Here is a 7,624-nt window from a genome sequence, read left to right on the forward strand (position 1 = left end):
CGCGTCAGTAGTTTCCTGATCTTTGGAATGTACACGCATACGAATGAACACCCTTTTTAGCATTCTTGGCAATGATCTGGCAAGATCCTGAGTTCCACAAGCTGCTGAGCATCCATGGAAAATAGAGATTTGGCAGCAGATTCTGGCCACTGTGTGGGACACAGTTAAGAGAAAGGAAATTGTCTACCTGTACCTTTGACCGCGTCCCAACCACCCTGCTAAAGTTATATGTCCCTCTTCTGAGCCCAATCACCACCCAAGCTGTACACCTCTCATTTCAAACTGGTCATGTTCTCGATGTTGCTGTCATCCATCCCCTCCCAATGATGCCCACGTTGAATCTGAAGGCTTTCATAATCTACAGGCATATTTCGAACCTTGCCTTTCTGTACAAAGCACTAGAGAAAGCAGTTGCCTCTCAGTTTCAGGAACAACATAAACTTAACAACCTGTTAAAAATTTTCAGTCAAGCTTTCATTCAGCCTTGGTCTGACAATAGCATTTGATAATGTGGACCATATCAGAACCGAATACGTCCAGGTTGTTCGCTGTCACCTATGGTGCTCCGCTGGGTCAGTCCTACTCTCCATCATTTACAGTATTCAAGATTTCCTTTATTCATATATATACTCCCTGTCGGTCGAATCATTGGCAGACATTGGATCTTCTTCCACTGTTATGCTTGTCTGGAGGAGAAAATGACTAAGATTAACAGCAGCCTCCTCCAGCTTAACAGTAATGAAACAGAGGCCCTCCTCATTTGCACCCTAGACCAGGTTCCTAATTTTCCCTTTTGTTAGCAAGGCAATCCCTCTCTTGTTTACACATGTGGGAGTTCAATTTGACACGTATTTGACCTTCAATGACCATATGAATACCTGTGCAAGACCTCATTCCACCACCTCCACAACATTTCCAGACTTCGGCCCCTTTTAGCACTGCCAGATGTTCCACAATCCTTAAAACCCGTACTCTCAGGTCTACAGGCAGCCTCCTCCTTTGCGTTCCCAGCACCCAGCTCTGCACCATGAGAAAATGAGCCTTATGTTTGACTGCACCTCACCTATAGAACAGCCTCCCCATTCAGCTGATGGCTACACATAGCCAGGTCTCAGCTGGCCTTAAAACATGTGATTGCTGTTAAATTTATTATTTTTTGTCAGTTGATTGGACATCTCTGGCCAGAATTGTTTTAATAGAATAAAAATGATTTAAAGAAAGATTTTACTTCGTTTTTTTGATTGTTCTTTTACAGTTTGGTTGCTGAAGTTGTGGGATTTGTTTTTCTTTAATGCTGTTTAATTGTTTTCTCCTCTTTCTTTAGGGCTGGAGGCTGAGGGTAGTGGTGGTTCCTTGGGGTGGTGGTGATCCCCTGTGCGTGTGTGTGTGTGTGTGGTGTGTTCCTTGTTGGACTTCATCTCTCTCTTCAATGACTCCTCCCACTGGTAAGCCCCCAGCCTCCCTCTGTCCTCTGTTAGCCTAATCTCTTTTATAATTGTGTTACCACATGTGCCTATTTTCTAAAAATCCAAGTCCAATCCAAACGGTGAATGTGGTCCTTGACCTCCATCTAAAATCCTTTCTGCATGAATGAACCTGAGTGTCCTTTGTAGCTGGTAATAAATCTGTAGTATGGTTCCTTGGGTCCAAACTCAAGGTGGTGTTGTTGGTGGTTAACATAGCTCTAACCCACAACAACAATAACAACAACAATAATAATAACACTAACAACTATTCTTATTTGTGGAACTATCTCCAGTCTGTTGAAAGAGCATGGGTTTGACAGGAGACCTAAGAAAAGATTAAAGAAAAGAATAAAGATGAGCAGGAGCGGGATGGTACGCACAGAATGGCCTTATTATAATCTTTGAAAATGAATATATGACCACACAAGCACTGGCAAACAATAAATTAAAGTCAACGCTGGACTCTGTGGCTCCACTTGTCACAAAAACTGTACGAACAAAACGTGCACCACCGTGGAGAAATGAAGAAACTAGAATACTGAAAAGAACCTGCAGGAGTGCTGAGAGGAGGTGGAGGAAATCCAAACTGACCATCCATAAAGAAATATTTTATCAACACCTCAAAACCTACAATAACACAATCAAGCAGGCAAGAACCTCTCATTTCAAAAAACTAATCTCCAGCAATAAAAACAACCCCAAATTTCTATTCCACACCATTGAGCTTTTAACCAACGGTAATTTTAACAGGTGTCCCACAACAACGACTGACACCCTCTGCGAGGCCTTTGCAGACCACTTCAGGAGTAAAATCGATAATATTAGATCCAGTCTTTTATCACAGCAAATTTTAATCAACAACACTCCTGGATCATTGCTTCCACCTGAGGAGACACTGGAGAGTTTTGTCCTGGTTGATGCGAGGACACTTGGTCGAGTTTTCTCCCAAGTTAGGCCCACAACCTGCCTTTTAGACCCAATTCCCACACCGTTTTTCAAAACATTTTATGGATTCTTTGAGGAACATCTCTTATATATGGTGAATTGCTCTCTTCAGGCGGGTGTCTTCCCCACCTCCTTTAAAACAGCGGTGGTGAAGCCCCTTCTGAAGAAGAGCAATCTAGACCCCAGCGTTTTAAATAACTATCGGCCAGTATCCAACCTACCATTTTTAAGTAAAATTTTAGAAAAACTTGTTTTTAACCAAGTAAATGATTTTTTAAACTCAAATGATATTTTAGAGAGGCATCAGTCTGGTTTTAGGATGAACCACAGTACAGAGACAGCCCTTTTAAAGATTTTAAATGACATCAGGTGTAACCTAGACAACAAAAAGCTCACGGTGTTGGTTCTACTGGATTTGACCGCCGCTTTTGATACAGTAGACCACCATATTTTATTGAATAGACTGAAGAACCTGGTCGGCCTCTCTGGTACTGTTCTTAACTGGTTCACCTCCTACCTTAGTGATCGAAGCTTCTTTGTAAGTATGGATACATGTTCCTCGAGAATCCATGAGACAAAGTGTGGGGTTCCCCAAGGGTCAATTTTAGGTCCAACCCTTTTTAATCTTTACATGCTTCCTCTTGGGGATGTCATCAGGAGCCACGGCATCAGCTTCCACAGCTATGCTGACGATACGCAACTGTACATCGCCGTGGCTCCTGATGACACAGGGCCAGTTGATGCCCTTTTTAACTGTATTCTAGATATCCAGTCATGGATGGCAGAAAACTTCCTACAGCTCAACCAGGACAAAACAGAAGCCTTAGTTATTGGTCCTGAAGGTCAGAGAGAGAAACCTTTTCCAAAATTGAAGGATTTTAAGCCATCTCAATCTGTAAAAAATCTGGGTGTGATCCTTGACTCTGAGCTTAGTTTTATTCCACACATCAAAAACATAACCAAGGTAGGTTTTTACCACCTGAAAAATATAGCCAGAGTCCGCCCGTTTCTCTCTCAGGCCAGCACGGAGGTGCTGATGCACGCTTTTATCTCTTGTCGTTTAGATTATTGTAATGCCCTGCTCTCTGGTCTTCCAAAAAAGAGCATCACAAACCTACAATTATTACAAAACTCAGCTGCACGAGTGCTGACGAGGACCAGAGGGCGGGAGCACATCACACCGGTTTTAGAATCGCTGCATTGGCTACCCGTGCGTTTCAGGATCGATTTTTAAGGTTCTTTTACTAGTTTTTAAATGTCTTAATGGTCTTGGCCCGACTTATTTATCTGACCTGCTTTTATTCTATCATCCCTCGCGAACTCTGAGGTCCTCCGACACCGGCCTTTTAACCATTCCACATGTAAGCACTAAAACGCACGGGGAAGCGGCCTTCAGTTATTATGGTCCCCGACTGTGGAACATCCTGCCGGAGAACCTCAGGGCCGCAGAGACTGTTGAGATTTTTAAAAAGAGGCTCAAGACACACCTTTTTAATCAAGCCTTTAATTGATTTTCTGATTATTTTAAATTTATTTTATGTCTTATCCTTATTTTACTTGACACTTTTACTGTTTTACTCCCTCAGTTCTTAGTCTCTCAGTTTTTAGTCTTTACACCTTTCATCTCATTTACTGTTTTAGTCTGTTTTAGTCTTAGTACTGTTTTACTCCCTCAGTTCTTATTCCCAGTTTTTAGTCTTTACACCTTTTATCCCATTTACTGTTTTAGTCTGTTGTAGTCTTAGTACTGTTTTACTACTCCAATTCTTAGTTCCTCAGCTTTTAGCTTTTATACCTTTTATCCCATTTACTGTTTCAGTCCTTCGGTTTTTAGCTCCAGTGTCTCCTCATGGTGTTTCCTCATGGGGGCCTGCCAGGCTGGGAGATGTTTCCGGTCTACCGCTGGAGGTGCTTTCCCATTGTCGACCATGGACTGGGTGGTTAGGGGGCTCTGTGCTTTGGTGTGGAGCCTCCGGACTGTCCGGGTCGGACCGTGACCTCCCTCGGCCTGGTGGGCCTCCAAAGGTGGCGTCTCCTTCGCCTCAGGTCTCGGTGCCCAGCCATGTCTCAGCTTGCCTCAGCTTGTTTATGTGTGTGGGTGTGTGTAAGTGTGTTGTATGCAGGTGTGTGTGTCTGTCCTTTTCTTAATTCTGTTGTTCTCTTTGCTGTTTTTATCCTTTGTGAGGCACTTTGTGCTACCTAGCGTATGAAAAGTGCCATATAAATAAAGATTGATTTGATTTGATTTGATTTGAAACCTTCTGAGCATTTTGAGCTTGCTAGCTGTGCCACCAGTGCCCTCCGCAGCCTTCAATGTGTTGCCAACCTCCTTGGCACTGCTGAACAAGCCTGGCACATTTATTTTAAAATGGAAAAAGTCCCACTGTACACTACTGACTGATAATGATACAGTGTTACCATAGACAGGGAAGACAGTACAAGCCATCAACAAAGCTGGAAAAACAATGCCAAAATAAACAGCAGACAGATCCCGACAAAAAAAGGTCATTATATATTTGAAAATTTAAAAGCAAAAATAGTTGTTTTGTAGAGGAACTTCAGAACTTATATTTTAGTTGATGTGAAAAATCATAATTATAAATGTATTTATTATTGGTATTATCAACCAAAACCAGCTTTTCACATAGTGCTACATCAGTAAGACTGCATGATGACTGTAGGACCCCATTAAATGTTTCTTTAGCAGTGTTGTTCCCACCCCCTTGTAATGAGGATTAGTTCCCCTGAGTAACAAAATGTCCTGTTTGCATTTTTTAGCTGTTATCCTATCCACACAGGAAGAACAAAATATGGAGACGAACAGTACCTAAAAAAAATGTTTTATGAGAAACAGGTTTAAGCTTGTTGTTCACAGCCACATGCCATTAGCAATGGCAGCATTGTTTCACAGAAAAAAGGAATTTGACTGAAAAGATGTTATCGTAGTGTGCTCACATGTTTTCATGCCATTCGTGTTCCTCCGCCATCTCAGACAAAAAATCTCCTCTCCTTATCTTCTCAAGCTTATCCCACCTCCATCCACACATTCCGACATTCAGATGATCCTGACACTGTCTCCTCAGTACATTTCAAGCATAAAGTGGCTAGTCGAGATTCTTGCAAACACAGAATAGATACTGTACTAGAAAACAGCACCAAGGTGTGTCTTCCTAATCTTGCCCAGTAACTTGCATGCAGTGCAAGTAGTAACAAAAAAGAAGACATGACCCCTCCCCAGCACACACACACACACTGGCCTCTTGTTCATCTGTCTCTCAAGTATCTCTACCATAAAATGTGCCATTTGAGAAAGCATTATTTCTTCAGAAATAGTATTGTAAGCAGCTTGAACCATGTTGTTCTTCTCAATGAGAGATTGTTCAGTAGTAGATGACACAACCCATTTCCCCTTCCTCTACATTTCCTTCACTCAACTTTATCTTCAGTTAGGAAGTTAAGCCTATTTACAATATGCTCTAAATGACATCAGAGGCTCAGCTTTCAGAAGGGGCTAAAAGGCGCACTTCCTCAAGGTACCAATAGCGATACTGCATCTATACATCATTCTCATCCACTGTAAAAACAAAAAAAGATTAACACTGCTAGCGTCTTTTAAAATATATTAAACATACACTTTTTCTATTTTGTGCAATTCTCTGTATTTATGTGAGGAACAACACTGGACATTTTTTTCCACTGGAAGTTTTCTCTTTAAAATAAAAAAATGATGGTTCCAAATCATGCAATTCTGGTCATTGAACTACTGTTTGTTAATTGTCATCTTTACATAATATTTATTGCAAGTGGAGTGAAGTAGATTGTTGGGGGAAAAAATGGAAGATGTCTCTTTAGTTCTGACAATCTTGGTGGAAATCAAGACTGTTTTTGGTTCTGTTGGAGCAAATGGCTGAATGGCTGTCATTTGAGAGGTTGTTTCATGAATAGCTGCCATTAAGGGTGATCAACCAGTCAAGGCCCAGGGAAAACACTTCAAGGCCCAGGGAAACCATTAGTGACTCACATGCCCCAGGACAGTGCAGAGTGTTTAAGCCCAGCTGTGAATGGGTGTTTACTTGTTTGGGGAGAGAGAGTACGGTGTTGGAAGTGGAAAACTGGTCAGGCCTTAAGGGCTCATTATTAACATTATCCTCATTATGTTTACAAGTTGATCATTTATGCTTCAGCAGACTGTCGTGTGGTTCACTATCTAAATTCCCAAATTTGGATCCACATGATGTCATTCTCTTTTCAGTCAAACTTCTCCTCTGGTTAGACAAATAATAATACCAATAATTTATATTGGTGTAAGTAAGAATGAGATTACAAGCTACACAGATGTGAAATATACAATAACATGTCACCAACGTCGAGCATGATCCTGACACCACAGGATCATGAGTGCCAATCCCGCTCCATCCAAGTCTTCTTAACTTGCCATGAATAGGTCGGGACTCTAACACCTAGTCCTATAGAGAAGTTTTTAATGATATTGCCACTTTAAAAAAGAAAAGAGAAAAAAGCAAGGTTTGAATATTTTTTGGATTGAAAATGTTTTGTGACACATGTTTTAAAGTATCCAAGCTTTAATATGAACATAAATAGCATGTGATGATGAGTGGGCATAAGGAGGATTGTTATATTGCTGTTAATGAGCCTGATAGAGAATAGGTCTGAAGTTTGTGTGGCGCAGGAGAGAAATATAAATACATTAAAAGAAAGAATGTAATCTTATGTGGTCAGTCAGACAGCACTAGTGGAGTCTATTAGCAAAGTTGAATACAATCAGAATACATTACAGTCACACGCACGCACTCAGACACACACACACTTATATAAATAATAGGCCTATTGAATATACTGTATCTTCACAATGTTGTATCGCAATACCTCATATGTGTCACTGCCAATCCGAGTGTTCTTTGAAAGAAGACTAAAAGAAGAGAAATGCCAATTTCAAAATGTATTTAGCAAATAGAATCAATTCAAGATACAAATAATACAGAGCTCCGGGCCAGTTCATAACCCTACAATAACAAAGTCAACTGTCAGGGCTTGAAGTCTGACAACCTAACTATCTCTTGACCCAGTCTTTTATAGAAACACATATGTAAATTATTGGTGCTAATTCAGTCCAATCCAGTTCTTCTGCTTGGATGACCTCGTCTTCTTCTTCCCGTTCCATAGGTTGCTGACATAGTTCTTGTTCTTCGTTG

The sequence above is a fragment of the Takifugu flavidus genome, chromosome 5 (assembly GCF_003711565.1).
Source record: "Takifugu flavidus isolate HTHZ2018 chromosome 5, ASM371156v2, whole genome shotgun sequence".
Classification (NCBI taxonomy): Eukaryota; Metazoa; Chordata; class Actinopteri; order Tetraodontiformes; family Tetraodontidae; genus Takifugu; species Takifugu flavidus.